A 16,744-nucleotide genomic window follows, 5' to 3' on the forward strand; every position below is an offset into this window, starting at 1 on the left:
CGCGTACGCTTCCTCTAAAACAAGCTCTTTTTAATAAATGCCACGTAGAGGACACGCGGGGCGTATCCCAGGGTACGCCGCGCGTATCCTCGGGGAGTTGTGAATCACAACTCCCCATGGCAACTCCCCATCACATAAACTTCCCATCACTCCTCTTCCCTATACACCTTTTCCACTTCCACACTCCACCTCCTCTTCCACCCAATCAAACTCCATCATTTCAAATTTAAATCTTTAACTTCCCTCCATAATAAATTTTCATTAACTACTCCCTTAATTACAAATTAATAAAAAAATTAAACACTCATAAATAAAACATAAAAAGCACAAAATAATTAAAAATAATTAAACACTCATAAATCCAAATATCAAAAAAATCAGAAAATTACGAAAAAACCACAAAAATCCTTCACCTTTCGTCCGTTTACGCGGGGCGTAACCCCATTTACGCCCCGCGTTCCTGCCCTTTTTGTCATAAAAAAGGGGCAGGAGGTCAGATACGCGTGGCGTAACCCTGGCTACGCCGTGCGTATCTCACCGTTTTTGCGTAAAATAAACATCAGGGGGAGGGATACGCGTGGCGTGGCCCCCTCACGCCCCGCATACCCCTCTGGGAATCCGAGCTTTGCTTGGATTCCCCATCTCTCCCCTATATATATCCCCCCTTTTTCTCCCTTTCCTTCCTCACAACTACCCCAACTCCTCACAAACATTCATCTCCTACCCCCCTTCATTCCTTCTCCCTTCTTCCTCATATAATCATGACCCGAAGCAAACGAGCCGCCATTAACACCCCCCTCGACCAACAAATGCAAGCTCGTCGAGCTCGCACCTCATGCTCCACCCGCTCCACCCAAAACCAACGACCACCGTCACCCGACCGGGAGGAAACACCCCCGCTCACCCGCCAATACCGGGCTCCTTTTCACCTTCTCACCTAGGAGGATGCCCATCGGTACGAAGATCTTTGTGTGGCCACGGTCCAAGAGCTTCCGTACATCCCCCATAGCGTGCTTGATCAACATGATCTTGGCACACCCTTCGAAGCTCGTCTTCGTGCCCTCGGATGGTACGACATCTACTATAAACAATACCACGTGTACCCCTCCTTGGTCCTCGAGTTCTACACCACCCTCACCTCCAACAACGTCCCTAGAGCCGCACTCTTCAACTTCCGCCTACACAACCGCCCATTCTCCATTGACACTCAATGGCTCCAACACCATTTCACTTTCCAAATGGAGGGGGGGAGATCTAGTTGGCCCCCCGACGTTGCCGCTCATGAGTTTTGGGCCTCCATTACGGGGTCCGATGACTATCACGTCTCCAACCTCCGCCCATCTCTCATCCGTGACCCTATTCTCCAACTTCTCCACCGCTTCATCTCATTTTACTTCTCGGGGAAGTCCGAGGCATCTAAGGTCAACAAACACGAACTGTTGGCCCTCTACTTTTGTGTCAATGGGCTCACCTATGACCTCGCCTATCACGTGGCTGCTCACCTCCATTCCACACCCATCCGGAAGCGGGCCAAGCTCGGTTTTGGCCACCTCGTCACCATCTTCGCCCTTGCCGCTCTCGGTGAAGCGGCCCTCGAGCGCCTCCCGCGTCTTGTGCCTCGGCCATTGGACAATAACGCTTTTAAATCCCTCAATAATCCAACTTCCAGCCCGGGCGAGACCTCGGGGGCTGCCAACTCCAATGCGGAGGGTGACTTGGACTCAAGCTTGGGTCTCAATTTTAGTCCTCCACCCCTCCATGATTTTAACTCCCTTTATGCCCGATTGGATATTTTGGAGGATAACCAACGTCGGGATCGGGCCCATTTTGACGCCCGCTTCGATACCATTGAGGCGCAACAACGTGACGACCGAGCCCATATCGACTCTCGCTTCGATGCTCTCACCGCTTCCTTCGCCTCCTACTTCAACCTCCATGGCAATCGACCTCCACCGCAACCATAGTTTCCGTTTCTTTTCTTTTCATGTTTTCTTTAGTTTTTGATGTTTTTATTATTTCCTGTGTTGTTTTTATGTTTGTAATGTAGGATGGTCTTTTTAATTAAAATTGTTAAGTTCCGTTTGTGTTTTGTGATTTCGTTCTTTTCATTTTATTGTTTAAAGAATAACACCACGCATGGCGTACCCCATGGCACGCCCCGCGTATCCCTCATTTTCATGCGTAAAAAAAAGTTCAGAAACTCAAACACGCGGGGCGTCTTCTTCTTGCGCCCCGCGTCTTTGAGTCTCTGACTCCAAAAACCATAAAAACACCAACTTACGCGGGGCGCCTCCGCCATTGCGCCCCGCGTACTTGAGTCTCTGCCCAAATAAAGGGTTTAAACGCCACTCTACGCGGAGCGCCCCCCCTTGGCACGCCTCGCGTAGGTCCCCTGGCCACTTAGGGCCTCCTTCTTTCCCTTCCTTAGCTTTATTTTTATTTTTGTTCTAGTTTCTTTTTGCGACGCCTTTGGAATAGGCGTCATTTTAAATAACACGGAGGGACGTGCAACCCCGCACTTAACGTTTGTTTTGCACTACCAAAACCAAAAATAAAAATTTAATAACAACAAAATAATTAAACTAATTTATTTACTCTTTTAAATTTTCCCGACATGCTATCCCTCCCTCGGAAATTAATTAAAGTTCCGTTATTTGTCATAAAAAATAAAAGTGTCGGAACATAAAAGAATGATTCGATTAAGAATTTTTAGTCTTGATCTTAAAGTTAGGGAATTTGTGCAAAACTTAGGATTCGTACTAAACTAAGGCATTGAGTCTTAAACCCGAATGTTATCTCCATAATGAACTTTGAAAAGGCAATAAAAACGGGATAGTTGAGAATTTAGCGAAGACTTGATAGTACACAATTTAAACCCGAATCTTTGTGAGGTATTTTGAGCCTAAAAGAGTTCGTACGAGAACTCTAATTCTTTCACACTTTTTCGAGAGCTTTGACTTCACTCGACTCATAGAATTTGCATCTAATACCGGGTTAAGTACACTTATTGTGGTAAAAAGGCAATAGATGATAAACCGAACCCACTTAGGCTAATTTTTCTTAATTTATTTTTCTCGTTTTCATTAAACATTAGGAAACCCCCTCGAGCCTATTAACCAACTTTTTTTGTTAATACCCTCTTAACATTTAACCCTTTTTCCTCTTGTTCAAAACCGACATAACCAAGTTGCACCCGAATTACCCGAAATAAGTCACGGCCTTAGCAAATGAGCACCATTAGCTCTCAAAATATTGTTTTTGTGCCTCTATCAAAACAAAGGATACAATAAATAATAAGGCATTCTCAAAGCTCCACCCGAGCAATTTTGAAGTACGCCAAGGCCAAAATAAGCAATGATACGGTGCAATCACAAAATGGTATTTTTGAACTCGAGTTTCTTTAAACTGACCACTAAAGTAGCCATCCATATTACAACCCCCCTTCGGGTTCATTTTTAATATTGCCTAACCATATTTTAGGAGGAAAAACCCGGATAAAAATGCAAATTCAACATGATCTCGAGTAAGTGCAAAGAAGAGCGATAAAACACCGACCCACCTAAAATTGAAAGTAAGAGCGAAATCCCTTGGTGAGGTACTATCGGGTTCTCAAAAGATAATCAACCCCCGTTAATATTGCCTATTAAATCTTAATCATGGAGGTTTCAAACAAGTTTTTGTACTCAATTGTTTGCGTAGGTACTTACCGAAACCTTTGCAGAAAACCATAACTTTGAAATCACGCACTTGGCAAAACCAACATTCGGTTTGTTTCCTAATTTTCTCAATCCTTTGTCTTTCGATTTCTTTTACTTGAGGACAAGTAAAACTTTAAAGTCCGAGGAGGTTTGATAGGGGTATTTTACCCCTATCTTTTAGCGTGATTTACGGATTGATTTTGGATAAAATAAATAAGTTTAGTTACAAAAATAAAGTGTTTTTGATAAAATAAAGAAATAAAAATAAATCTCGTACTTTCAGTTTATTTTCCTCGTTTTGATTAGTTTTGGAAATAAAATCGTCAAGCTAACTCGGCTCTCAAGTTTTGTATTTCAGGTACGAGAAAGGAGCAAAAATCCACTCCATACGCGGGGCGTATAATCCCCTACGCGGGGCGTGAAACATGGTGTCGGTAATGATTGCCTTATCCGCAGAAGCCATGTGGAACTGACTCAGCATACGCGGGGCGTATGCCACTCTAAGCGGGGCGTATGACACATGTCGGAAATGATTGGCCTAATCCTGAAAGTCAGACTGCATTGTCTCCCAGAGTCAACTCTCCTTACGCGGGGTGTACCACTATATACGCGTAGCGTAAAAGGCAGTTCTTCAACGTAAAAAGATTAGAGACTCTTTTACGCGGGGCGTACTTCAGCTACGCACGGCGTAAAAGCTCCAATTCAAGCAATAAAACTCCAGAGACTCAAACACGCGGGGCGTACAATCCTTTACGCAGGGCGTGCTTGAGACAACAAGACAACGAATTGGTCACATGCAGGAGATTTCTGACGGAATGGACATTTACGCGGGGCGTATCATGGGATTTCTGCACCAAATAATGTTGCTCCATACTTGTGCTGTGTGAAATTACAAACTTGCCCTTGCTTGATGTCTATAAATAAGAAGCTCTTGAACTTCATTAGACACCAATTACATACTAGAGAGCTACACTATACTCTTTTCTTTCCTTGTAATTTAGATTCAAATTTTGTAAGTTAAACTCTCCCCCTCGAGAGCTTGTTCGTTGTTCCGGCGTTCCATTTACGCTCCGTTCCACCATTCGTCACCAAGCTCGAGAGTTCCACCTCCACGACCTAGGAGACGGCTTTGAGTCCGGTTAGCTAGTTCCAAGGGCGGATTCTCCCTTTTTACTTGCTAATTAGCTTGTACTCTTCCTATGTACTAGGCTTGGTTGTATTTCATCTAATCACTTTCCATATTTATAATTTTATGATTTATAATCTCTATTTCCCTTTATGTGTTAATGTTTATTGCTTGTTTTGATATTGATAATTGATTATTGTGTAGGAGAACGCGATTACCGCCACCATTCGGGCTATCTTTAGGGAGTTATATAGGTGTTGCCTTACCGGAAGTGATAAACCGGAAACCGTAGGAATTGACAAGCCACGGAACTTACGGGCCCTAATTTCTAATTCCCCCGCATTAGACATGCCTTGACTAGGAATCACGTAGTCTAAGTGTTTCACGGGTCGGTTCTACTACACTTGGTCGTCTTTGCAAGAGTAAACTATTATCCGTATACATTTAGAGTCATTATTTATCATGGTTATAACTTATCATACTCATCTCACTTCATAGAGTTTTAGCTACATAAATCTGTGTCGCCAATAGTGAGGAATAGTGTGTAGTTGTGTCTTACTTAGCCCAAAGTAATTACCGCTTAAATAACATACGAAACCGAGTCGTCTAATACTTGTAACTATAAATCCCGTGGATTCGATACCCGGTCTTACCCGGATTATTACTTGATACGACGGGGTACACTTGCCCCTAAGTAGTCGTGACGTCTAGTAGATATAAAGCACTTAGAAAGACCACATCCATATTCATAGCGCAAACATCGTAATATACATTTTGTCGTAGAAAAGCACTACTAGCTTCGCGCTATCAGTACTCCTAGATTCGCCCAGCTTGCTTGTCTTGGGGATCCGCCCTCCTAGGTATAACCTCCGCGGGTCTGATGTCTGGGGATTCGCCAGAGCGCATGTGATCAGTGATATCAGTTAGGATGTCCGCATCATTCTCTCCTTCTTTAAAAGAACTCGGCACCGATTCGCCCTGTTTGAACTCCAAAGGACCATCCGGCTTCCATGGGCTAAGGTCACGGATGTTGAATGCTGGTGAGATTTTACCAAGCCAGTTCGACAATGCTATATGATAGGCATTGGCATTGACCTTCTTTGTGATCTTATATGGCTCGTATTTCCTAGGCCGAAGTTTGCTACTTGCGGCGTTGGCGAGTCTCTCTTTGCCCAAATATACCATAACCTCATCCCCGACTTCAAACTGTAGGTCCCTACGGTGCTCATCCGCCTTAGCCTTTAATTTCTGACTTCTCTCCTCAAGAGTCTCTCTCACCTCTTGGTGCATCTGTACATAATCCTTGGCCAGCTGGTTGGCAGTCACGTTTCCTCTAGGAAGATGGGCTATATCAAGGACGTGATTCGGGGTCTTTGTGTATACCACCTCAAATGGAGATCTCCCGGTTCCCAAATGTACAGAGCCGTTGTAGGCGAACTCAGCTTGGGCTAGAACACATCCCACATCCGGGGCTTATCCTTACACTTGTTGCGCAGTAAGTTTCCCAAGGTTCTATTGACCACTTCGGTCTGTCCGTTTGTTTGAGGGTGGGCGGTGGTACTAAACTTCAGAGACGTATCGAACAAAGCCCACAATGTCCGCCAGAAGTGGCTGAGGAACTTCGTATCACGATCCGAGACGATGCTCTTAGGTACGCCATGTAGCCTAACAATCTCTTTGAAGAACAGCTTAGCAGTCGCTGAGGCATCATTAGTCTTGCGACATGGTATGAAGTGAGCCATCTTTGAAAACCGATCAACCACGACAAAAATGGAATCCATGCCCCTCTGAGTTCTGGGTAATCCTAGGACAAAGTCCATGGACAGATCCTCCCATATGGTCTCTGGCACAGGCAAAGGTAACTGCAAGCCCGCATTTGTAGTGCGTCCCTTAGCGGTCTGGCAAACATAGCATCATTCTACTAAGTAGGCAACATCTCTCCTCATCTTAGGCCAGAAATAGCGGGAACTCACTGCTTCATATGTCTTATCTCGCCCAAAATGCCCTCCCAGGGATCCGCCATGTAGATCCCTAACAACCTTCTCGCGAATGGAAGTGCAAGGGAGGCAAAGTTGGTTGCCCCTCATGAGATACTCATCCATCAGGTGATACGCTCCGTCTCCATACTGGTTCTTACATTTTTCCCAGATACTACCAAAATCAGGATCCGCCAAGTATTCTCCTCGGATGTGTTCAAAACAATCGGTCTCTAGGTTTACTGTCTTGATTAGTGACACCCTTCGACTCAAGGCGTCCGCCACCTTGTTCTGTTTTCCAGCCTTATGGATAAGCTTATAGGGGAACTTATCTATGAAGGCGGACCACCGGGCATGCATGGAGCTTCGAAGTTGTTTCTGACTTCCCAGGTATTTGAGAGCTTGATGGTCAGTGTAGAGGATGAATTCTTTTCCCACCAAGTAATGCTCCCATACTTTCAACGCCCTCACTACAGCATAAAACTCTTGATCATAAGTTGCCCACTTTTGCCGTGCCTCACAGAGCTTCTCACTGAAGTATGCAATGGGCCTCTTTTCTTGCATCAAGACACCACCAATCCCAACCCCACTGGCATCACACTCAACTTCGAACAGCTTATCAAAATTGGGATACGCCAGCACTGGCGTTGTACTCAGCTTTTCCTTGATCAAGGCGAAGCTCTCTTCTTGGGCGTCCGCCCACTCGAACCCCCTTCCCTTCTTCAAACATTCCATCAACGGGGCCACTATGGAACTGAAGTTCTTAATGAATCGATGATAAAACGTTGCTAGCCCATGAAAACTCCTGATATCCCCCATGTTCCTCGGAGTGGGCCATTCTCGGATGGCTCTTACCTTCTCCCCATCAACTTGGACCCCATCGCCACTAACCACGAACCCGAGGAAAACCAGACTTTCCTTGACGAAATCACACTTCTTAGTGTTGGCGTATAGCTGGTGTTTCCTTAATAGGTCAAACAATATCCGTAAGTGCTCCACATGCTCCACCAAGGTCTCGCTATGAATCAGGATGTCATCAAAATACACAACTACAAATTTTCCAATCACGGGGCGAAGCACCTGATTCATCAACCTCATAAAAGTACTGGGGGGCGTTGGTCATCCCAGATGGCATAACTAACCATTCATACAATCCATCTCTCATCTTGAAGGCGGTCTTCCACTCATCCCCAGATCGGATTCGTATCTGATGATAACCACTCCTGAGATCAATCTTGGAAAAGACTCGAGATCCGCCAAGTTGGTCCAGCATGTCATCCAACCTTGGAATCGGGAACTTGTACTTAATGGTGATCTTGTTAATAGCCCTACTGTCGACACACATCCGCCAAGACCCATCCTTCTTTGGTGTGAGTAAAGCTGGAACGGCGCAAGGACTCATACTCTCCCTAATGTATCCCATCTCGACGAGTTCCTCCACTTTCTGTCTCATGATGTCATTCTCCTTTGGGCTCATTCGATAGTGTGGGAGGCTTGGTAAACTAGCCCCAGGCACAAGATCGATATGATGTTGGATGTCCCTCAAAGGTGGTAACCCACTTGGCAGTTCGTTAGGGAACAGATCCTGATATTCGCCAAGTAGGCGGGTCACTTCATTCGGCATCTCCCTTTCGTCCTTTTGGGTGGATTCGTGATTCGCCTTAACCATTACCACATACACCATTTGGCTCTCTTCACATTCGCTGACAAACGATCTGTGTGTAGGATAGACTACCAAAGTAGATTTCTCGTCGGCCTTTGGCTCTCTCATCATTGGCGTAAGGACGAACTTCACCCCATTCTTCACAAATCTGTAAGTGTTCTCTCTTCCTGCATGGATGGCATCGTTATCAAACTGCCAGGGTCGGCCCAACAATAGGTGGCAGGCATCCATATCGACCACATCACAACAAACCTCATCACTGTAATCACCAATCACAATAGGTACCCTGCATCTCTGGGTCACCCTAAGCTCACCCACGTTTTTGATCCATCCCACTCTATAAGGGTCGGGATGCGCCTCCGCCAAAAACCCAAACTTCTGAACGGCGCTGCTGCTCACAATGTTCTCTTGGCTCCCACTATCTATTATCACATTGCATCGCCCACCTTTCACAAGACAGCGGGTCCTGAATAGGCGGTGCCTCTGATCTCCCTCTACCCGGCTGGAGACTAACAAGCACCGGACCACATGAATGGCGTATCTCTCTTCATCCGCCTCATCATCATCTTCTCCTAAGGGTTCGCAAAATACTTCATCCCCTTCGTCATAGTCATCCTCATATCTCTCCACCATGTTGGCGCTCTTCCTCCTAGGACATTCTTTGGATCTATGGCCTGGCTCATTGCACCGAAAACATTTGAAAGGTGCTGGCCTCGCATACGGATTGTTGCTCTTAGGTGGTATATGTGCTTCCTTGTATGGCCTGTGATCAGTGATCTCAGTTAGGATGTCCGCATCAGAAGCATTAATGGTGTTGTGGAATCAATTGACAATTTTAATATTAGTTGGAAATTCGATTGATAATTTTAGAAAATTAGGCACTCAAATGAATTTTAAATTATTGATCATGTTGGAATTTAGACTTTAACCCATTTTGTTTATTTGCAGAAAAGGTATAAACTTCACAAAATCCAATTATGAGAAATTCCAGGAATAAAAATTCTTTCTAAAACTCCCATCAGGCCTTGAAAATGAATTTGCAATACTTTCTTAATAAAAATCCGATTATTGGAGTATCATTGGAATTGCAACCAGCCTTGGGAAATTGAAATGAATTTCCAATATTAATTTTTTAATTATTTAATTAAATAATCAAATGACTGTCATGTCATCAGGTAGCCATATTCTATTAAGATGGCGAAAATTAGGGCGAAGAGGGCGACGGGTGTGCTGGGGGGTGATGACGGCCGTATGGGACAGGGATCTGGTGATCGGTCTTCTAGGAGGGCGAGGGGTTCGGATCCGGGATCGGAGGGAGAGGTGTCGGAGGGGGATGGGAGTTCGGTTTCGTTATCAGGCGGGAGGCGTCGGAGTGAGGAAAGGCAGAGGGAGAGGAGCAGGGATAGAGGGCGGCCGGCAATCACGGAGGAGGTGGTATCGTCCCCTTTGGCTGCCACCGGAGGGAAGGAGTCGACGCAGGTGAAGGATCCAGGCGGTTCGGGTGTGGATCTAGGATGTTACGGGGGTGGGTTGCCGGCGCTAGCGGCGATTGCTGCGGATTTGTTAGATCCGAATTGTCTGGGTGGTAAGGGGCAAGACCTAGGGTCGGATAGGGTAGGCGATGGGGATCGGAGAGGGGTTAGGGCAAAGGAGTTGGGGGTGTCCTCGGTGGAAGGGGTTGGGGAGATGATTGGGACCCCGAAGACTTCTTTGTTAACTCAAGGGGCTATGGACCCAAACTTTTTTAGACATAATTCTAACCTGGATTCTAATATTCAAACGAATTCAATAAATAATCCTAATCTGAATAATTTGGTGAATAATCCTAATCTGAATAATTTGGGGAAGAATTCTAATGCGGATAATGAGATAGGGAAAGCATCTTGGAGAGATAAGGTGTTAGGGGTTATTGAGGAGGAGCCTATGCAGGAGGAGCTCTCTTTTGAGGATGTCTCAGATGAGTTTTTCTCCGATTCTGATGATGAAGATGGAGAGCTTGATGACCCGCTTTGCCCGGTGATCCGTCTGTCTTCTGAGGATAAGCGTTTTCTCAGATCAAAGTGGAAATTAGCTTTGATAGTCACGGTCATTGGTAAGAGGATTGGATTCAATTACTTTGCTCAGAGGATTCGAGCCCAATGGGGTAAGAAAGGGAAAATTACCATTATAGATCTTGAAAATGATTACTATGTAATCAAGTTCACAAGTGCTGAGGATTTCAACATGGTGGTGAATGGCGGACCGTATATTATTTCCAACCATGTGTTGGCATTGAGGCCATGGGTCCCAAATTTTAATCCACATGATTGCTCTGTAAAAAGGATCCTTACCTGGGTCAGATTTCCAGGCCTGCCTATGGAGTACTACAATGAAAGATTCTTGAATAAGATTGGTGGCCTAGTTGGGATGGTTTATCATGTTGATAAGACTACCATTGGGGCAGTAAGAGGCAAGTTTGCCAGGGTTTGTATTGATATTGATCTTGCTAAACTGCTTCTGTCTAAGTTCTGCGTTAAAAATAAAATTTTCCACATTGAATATGAAGGCCTTCATAATATTTGCTATGAATGTGGCATGTTTGGCCATACTTATGATGGCTGTCCACAGTTGAGAAAGGTGGTGGAGGAAAAGGAAGCTCCTTCCACTAGTAGTGTTGTTGATAATCAGGGTGATGGAAGGAATTTTGGCCCATGGATGTTTGCCAAAAGATCGAATAAGAGGAGACCAAATGCTAATGTTGTTAGGAGTCCCTCTCCTGACATCAACAAAGAGATTTCCTCTCTCCATATTAGTTCTGAGACTAAGGACAAGGTTCCTGAGAGGATAAAGGGTAATGAGACTAGTAATGTCTCAACTGTTGATTCAGGTTCGAGGTTTGGGGTCTTGGCGATGGAGGAAGGACAGGAGATAGGTCCTGCTGTAGGACCTGGGGAGTCTGGTTTGCCGGACCCGGAAACAGCTGAGCCTGCCTCCTTGCTAGGTGACTCTATTAAGCCCCTTTTTGTTTCTACAGTGGTTAACAAAGGGAGTCTCCAGGCTGTCCCCTCGTCAGGAAAAGGGTTGACGAAAGAGGTTAGTAGTTCGAATCCTCTTTTTGATGTTCCTATTGGAAAGGCTATGGGAATTAAGAATTTTAATATTAAGAAACCCAAAGCCAAACCTAAAAAGAACCTTAATCTTGGGGGTTCTTGGGTTAAAAGGGGACCTTCAGGTTCCTCTTCTAGGATCTCTGGAGCCCCGAATAAATACCTCATCTAGAGGTTTGGTCTCGAGTCAGTAGTTCTCCTCTCTGATGGACTTCTTCGTTTGGAATGTTAGAGGTGCGGCTAGTAAGGCTACCCGCATCCATGTTAATGATCTTATTAAGCAATTTAATCCTTCTTGTTTTGCCCTTCTGGAGACCAAGGTCAGTGGGTCCAAAGCAGATGAAGTTATTAGTAAATTTAAGAACTGGAAGTGTGTCAGATCGGAAGCTACTGGTCGAGCTGGGGGGATTTGGCTTTTTTGGAAGCCAGGTCAAGTTAATATTGACATTATCAGGATGGATAGTCAGTTTATCCACTGTAAAGTTGGTTGCCTTGGAAACAGTCCTTTCTTTGTCACCTGGGTGTATGCCGATCCTGTGTTTTCTAACCGGAGGAGGCTATGGGAGATCCTTTATAATATCAGTTCTAGTATGAGGGATGCTTGGATGGTAGCTGGGGACTTTAATGACATTGCCCTTATGAGTGACCAAAGAGGAGGGGGTAATCATTATGTGAATCGGTGCCTCAATCACAGGCAGAGTATGGATTTGTGCGGGTTATCTGACCTGGGAGCCGCTGGTCATAAGTTTACCTGGAAAAGGAATAATGTGTTTGTTCGTTTAGATAAAGTCTATGCTAATACTGCTGCTATCTATAGATTTCCTGAGGTTAAAGTGCTTAACCTCCCTTTCCGTCATTCTGACTATTGTCCTATCCTAATTAAAACAGTTAAAGGTAATCGGATTAAAGGAAACAGACCCTTCAGGTATCTTATTGCCTGGGATGCTCATCCTGATTTTAAGAACTTTGTCAGAGATAATTGGCATCCCCACTCTGATGTTCTCCGTGCTGCTGAGGGTTTCAGGAGGAATGTGGAAGGGTGGAATAAAAACACCTTTGGTCACATTATAAGAAGAAAGAACATTCTGTTGAGAAGGATGGAAGGCACTCAACGTTGTTTAGAATCCCATTTTGATCACAATCTTAACTGTCATCTTAAATCTCTTCAAAACGAGTTGGAGGCTATTCTTAGACAGGAAGAGCTTCTTTGGTTCCAGAAATCTAGGAAGGCTTGGATTAGGGATGGAGACCGTAATACCAAGTTTTTCCACCTTTCGATGATTATCAGGAGACAGAGGAATAGGATCGATGCCATTAAAGATTCCAATGGTGGTTGGATTTTTGAGGAAGAAGATATCCGGCGGGCTGCCCTCGATTTCTACAAAGACCTCTTTAAAGAGGAGGTTGTGGATTTAGAGTGCGCCCACTCTGGAATTTCCTTTCCCAGATTAAGGGAGGAGGTCATTAAGGAAGCTTTCCAGCCTATTAACCTGAAAGAAATCGACCAGGCTTTCTCCAGTATCGGATCCACTAAAGCTCCAGGGATTGATGGTATTCTTGCTAGTTTCTACCATAAACACTGGGACATTGTTAAGGAAGGTATTTACAACTTTGTGTTGGGTGTTTTTGGTGGATCTAAAGATATTAGGCTGGTTAATAAAACCCTCCTAGTTCTGATCCCGAAAGTTGATAAGCCTTCCTCCTTTCTTCAGTTGAGGCCTATCAGTCTTTGCAATGTGCTTTACAAAGCTATCACCAAGATTGTGGCTAATAGAATCAGGCGTATTCTCCCGGATATTATTAGCCAGAATCAAGGGAGTTTTGTTCCGGGTAGACAAATGATGGATAATATCGTTATTGCCCAGGAGATGGTCCATTCTATGAAGATTAAGAAAGGTAGGAAAGGGATTGTGGCTCTCAAACTGGACTTAGAAAAAGCCTATGATCGCTTGAACTGGAGTTTTTTGTTGGATAGTCTGCTCAAAGCTGGTATCCCTGATTCCTGGAGGAAGCTAATTGAGAACTGCATTTCTTCTCCTACTTTCCAGGTTATGATTAATGGAGATATGTCTGAAGAGTTTAGTCCCTCCAGGGGAATTCACCAAGGTGATCCGATGAGCCCCTTCCTGTTTGTTATTGCCATGGAAAGGTTGTCTCATCTGATCCAGGAGGCGGTCGGCAAGGGCCTTCTCCACCCTGTCTCCATTAATAAACATTGCCCTCCTATCACCCACTTATTCTTTGCTGATGATGTGATGCTTTTCGTTGAAGGGTCTGAGGATCAAATTAGTGTGGTGATGGATATTCTTAATTGTTTCTGCACGGCTTCTGGCCAGAAGATTAATATCCAAAAGTCTCGGATGCTTTGCTCTAAAAACATGAATATTAACCTGAGCAGAAGATTGAGTAATCTGTCCGGTATTCCCCTTACGCAGTCCTTGGGTAAGTATCTTGGGGTTCCTCTTCATAGTGACAGAGTCTCTAAAGCTTCTTTTAAGGATACCCTGGATAAAGCTAACAGTTTGTGTGCTAGTTGGAAGGCCAACTCCCTTTCTCTTGCTGGTCGCCTTACCTTAATCCAGTCTGTCAATTGTGCGGCTCCAAACCATATCATGCAAGCCTGTAAGCTCCCTGATCCGGTTCTCAAAGATCTTGACAAAATCAACCGGCGGTTCCTTTGGGGAGAATCTGGGAGTGGGAGGAAGGTTCACCTGGTTCCTTGGAAAGAGGTCTGCAAACCTAAGAGCAAAGGGGGCCTTGGCATCAGACAAGCTAAGGATAATAACAAGGTCCTATTGATGAAACTTCTCTGGAGGATGTGGCAATGCCCTGCCTCTCTTTGGGTTCGTCTTCTCTGTGGTAAATATCGGAAAGATAAAGTTTTTGGTGGCCCTAAAGAGAGAGTTGTTAGTTGTTCATTCCTCTGGAAAGGGCTTAATGCTGTGTTTGCAGAGTTTTGCACGGGAGTTGGCCTAGAGGTGGGGAATGGTCAGTCCATCAGTTTCTGGTATGATACGTGGATTGGTGACAAACCACTTATTGAAGTGTGTAACTCCCCTCCTCCGGATTATACCCTTTGCTGGAAAATTGCCGATGTGGTGAACTCTGAAGGTGACTGGATCTGGTCAAAATTTGATACCTTCTTGAACCTGGATATTCTCCTGAAGATAAGAGGTATCAAAATTAGTAATCATGAGGAAGATAAGGACAAGCATTGTTGGGCCCTGACTAACAACGGTGCTTATTCATGTAAGTCGGCCTATGAAGCCTTCCTCCCTTTCAGGGACGAGCCGCCCTTGGATATCTGGAAGTATATCTGGAGCAGTAAAATCCCGTACCGTATTAGGAGTTTCCTGTGGCTGGGAGTAAAGGACAGGTTGCTCACTAATGTGGAAAGACATAGGAGGCACTTGGCGGATTCGGGCGCATGCAGTAGGTGCAGTGGCCATGTTGAAACCTTGTGCCATGCTCTTAGGGACTGCCCCAAAAGCAGAGTGATTTGGAGTAAGGTTCTTCCTATCAACATCCTCCCGTCCTTTATGGCCCATGCTGAAAGTGACTGGTTCTCCAAGGGAGCAAGTGGGAAGTTATTAGCCGATATGGATCATGGTGACATTTTCTTCGCTATTATCTGTCACCAAATTTGGAAGTGGAGGAATGAAGAGTTATTTGCTGAGAAGTTTACCTCTATCCCTGACGTACTGGGCTTCTTCTCTAAAAAGCTCTCGGTTATTTTAGATAGCTTTGAAGGAGAACCACTTGTTAGACCTTCTCCAGATAAAGTGGTCCATTTGATTAGTTGGAATAGGCCTGCAGAAGGGATTGTGAAGCTGAATACGGATGGCTCATGCCTTAGTGATGGTAGAATTGCTGCTGGTGGAGTTCTTCGGGATGCTAGTGGCGCTTGGCTGGCTGGGTTTACTCACAACTTGGGGATGGGCTCGTCTTTTTCTACTGAGCTCTGGGGTATTCTATCAGGAATTAAACTGGCCATTCGTATGGGTATTAAGAGGCTTTTGGTGGAATCTGATAATTTGATGGCTATCAAAAGGATCTCTGAGGGCCAGGCCCTTTGCATGAACAGCCGGAATCTGATCAAAGCTATTTTGAGGCTCCGTCCGGCCTTTGATGTTCTTAATTTCTCCCATATTTTCAGGGAGCAAAACCGTGTGGCGGACCGCTTGGTTGCCGCTGGGCATGGGGGGATGTTAGGTGTTTCTACCCTTTCTGTTCCTCCTTCTTTTCTTTTGTCTACCCTTCTTGAGGATAGGGTTGGGGTCAGCCTTCCTAGACTGATCCCGGGTTAGGTTTTGTTTTTTGTTTGTTTTCCTTTCCCTTCCTATCAAAAAAAAAAAATCAGGTAGCCATTTTACAAGTTTGAAAAGGTCAAACTTAATATTAATATATAAACTTAAATCTAGACATTTGAATCTTGATCCAATGGCTATTAAATAGTCTCCATGGATGGTGATAAAGTAATAATACCCATTAAGAGTGAACCCATATATATATATATATATTGTATTTTTGTTTTTTTAATTTAAATACATTTTAATTTTGTAAATTTTCATTAGTTTTTTTAAGGCCTAATACATCATCAGCTCCCTGAACTTGTCCATAATAGTAGATTGACTCCCTATACTTTGCAAGTGTCTCACCAGCTCTCTAGACTTGCCTATTCTATAACAAGTGAATACAAAAATCATAATACTAACTCGGATTAAGGTGCAAAAATACCCCTAATGTTAGTAGCCAAGAGCAAATTTATAAAATTTGGTAAATTTTTTGAATTTTTTTGTCCAATTCGTACAAAAGACGATATTTTTTTTCACATCCCAACATATGTTTGTGATTTGTTACTAATAAAATGACACATGTGTGAAGTGTAGATGACACGATTCATAACCGAGAAGGAAGTTTGATGAATTATTTCTCAAATTAACCCAATTTATCAATGTTATGGGTAAAATTGCTCTTGGCTTCCAACATTAGGGGTAAAATTGCACCATTTTAAACGTTAGAGGTAAAATTACTCTTGACCCAAAACGCTAGTGATATTTTTGCACCTTAACCCGAGTTAGTAATATGGTTTTTGTATTTAGTTGTTATAGAATAAGCAAGTTTAGGGAGCTGGTGAGACACCTGCAAAGTTCAGGAAGCTAATCAATTTTTATGGACAATTTTAGGGAGCTGGT

This window comes from Euphorbia lathyris, chromosome 3 (assembly GCF_963576675.1).
Source record: "Euphorbia lathyris chromosome 3, ddEupLath1.1, whole genome shotgun sequence".
NCBI lineage: Eukaryota > Viridiplantae > Streptophyta > Magnoliopsida > Malpighiales > Euphorbiaceae > Euphorbia > Euphorbia lathyris.